The sequence below is a fragment of the Gekko japonicus genome, unplaced genomic scaffold, assembly GCF_001447785.1.
Source record: "Gekko japonicus isolate JY-2015 unplaced genomic scaffold, Gekko_japonicus_V1.1 scaffold4515, whole genome shotgun sequence".
In the NCBI taxonomy this organism is placed as follows: Eukaryota; Metazoa; Chordata; class Lepidosauria; order Squamata; family Gekkonidae; genus Gekko; species Gekko japonicus.
Genome location: NW_015165972.1, coordinates 39,777 through 41,897, shown reverse-complemented (window position 1 = coordinate 41,897; position 2,121 = coordinate 39,777).

Genomic DNA, 2,121 nt, shown 5'->3' with positions numbered 1-2,121 from the left:
GGCGCCCTTAGGGGCCAGCACGCTCTAGGCGAGCGCCTAGTTTGCTTAGTGAGCAAGCCGGCCCTGCCACCACCACCACCACCGAGAACCAAAACCCTCTCAAAGCCATGCACCCAGCGCCTCAACAAGCAGGGTCCAGTAGCCCCTCCCCAAATGAGAAGCAAAGACAACGGAAAAGAGAGAGTCTCCCAAAGTTTCCACTTTTAATGCACATTCTGGAACTTGGCAGCAGCACCGCCTCGACACGTTGGGTGGGGTGGGGTGGGGGGATAAGGAACAACGATATTCAGCACCAAGGGAATGGCTGACACTGTGTGGCTTTGGAAGCCACTTAAGAAAACCCCTTGCACTTGCAGCAGTGTCAGGTAATGGGAAAGGGAAAGGGGTGGTGGGGAGGGTCGCAGTTCTTCAGGCTTGCTCGGGAGGAGGAAGAGGCTGCTGCTCCAGCCGTCCTTGGAAGGTGTCGCCAGCGAGTTTTTAAACATTCTCGGCTTTTCCCCAGGCCACAGAGCTGCGCACGAACGGAGCGTGACCGAGCCCCTGCCCCCCACCCCCCCAGGCCTCGAAGACAAAGATGGTCAGACTTTGGCCAGGAAGGAAAAGAAATGAGAGGGAACGGCAGGGATGCCTGCTGGGACAAAGACGTGTGTGTGGGGGAACGGAATCATTTCTTTCCGCAGCTCAGGTAATTTCTTTATAAAGCGGCAAGAGGAGAAGAAGATGAGATTGGTTTATACCCCGCCCTTCACTACCCAAAAGAGTCTCAGAGCAGCTGACAATCACCTTCCCCTCCCCACAGCAGACACCCTGTGAGGCAGGTGAGGCCGAGAGAGCTCTCCCGAGGACTGCTCTTGAGAGAACAGCTCTGAGAGAACTTGTGACTGACCCAAGGTCCCACCAGCAGCTGCATGTGGAGGAGTGGGGGATCAAACCCGGTTCTCCCAGATCAGAGTCCGCGCTCCTAGCCACTACACCAAACTGTAGCGGCATTTCCACATTCGGACATTTTAGGCCCAGCAAGCAGGCTGTAGACACTTTGTGGCTTGTGCTTTCTTCTGACATTGGTGGAGGCTCTCCCGCACTGAGTGGGATCCAAGTAAAGGGGCATAAAGGCCTTCCTTCAAGTCTGTTTCCCCTTAAGCAAACGGAAGCCTTGTTTATGTCTCAACCACCTTTCTATTTATTTGTTTTAATGCTGATGGTTGATACCCTGCCTCTCTCCCCAACAGGGAGCTCACATTATTCCCCCACTTCCATTTTATCCTCACAACAACCCTGTGAGGTAGGTTAGGCTGAGAAAGTGTGGCTGACTGGCTCCAAGATCACCCAGCGAGCTTCCATGACATGAGTGGGGATTCACACCTGGGGTCCCTCAGAGACTAGTCCGATGTGCTTAACTGCTATACCACACACTGGCTCTTTCTATGGCTTGAAGTTGCCATAAATGGTGCAGAAGATTCCTTTCTGAGGCAAGGCCCTGCTGAGCTCTACCCTCCTGCCCCGTTTCGAGATTTTGCAATCCGTAAAGCATGATGTGTTTGTTCTGCTCAATTTGCTGCCGTTTTCCCACCTCAAGAGCTTCTCGATTACTGCTCATATTGGACTATTCCTCAGTATAGGCGTGGCTTTATGCTGGCACACCTAAACGCCTTACCGCCTTGAGGCACTAAGCCTCTGAATCCAAAGCCAGGAGGCAACATCAGGGGAAGGCCTCGGCCTCTGTGCCCTGTTGTTGGCCACGCAGAGGAACTGGTGGGCCTCTGCCTGAGACAGGATGCTGGACCAGATGGTCCCTCACTGGTCTGATCCAGCAGGGCTCTTCTGATGTTCTTATCAGGGGAAGGCCTTGGCCTCTAAGCCCTGTTGTTGGCCACGCAGAGGAACTGGTGGGCCTCTGCCTGAGACAGGATGCTGGACCAGATGGACCCTCACTGGTCTGATCCAGCAGGGCTCTTCTGATGTTCTTATGAAGGCTTCAGCCTCTGTGCCCTGTTGTTGGCCCTTCAGAGGAGCTGGTTGGCCTCTGTGTGAGACGGGATGCTGGGATGGACCATAGGTCTGATCCAGCAGGGTTCTTCTGATGTTCTTATGAAGGCCTCAGCCTCTGTGCCCTGTTGTTGG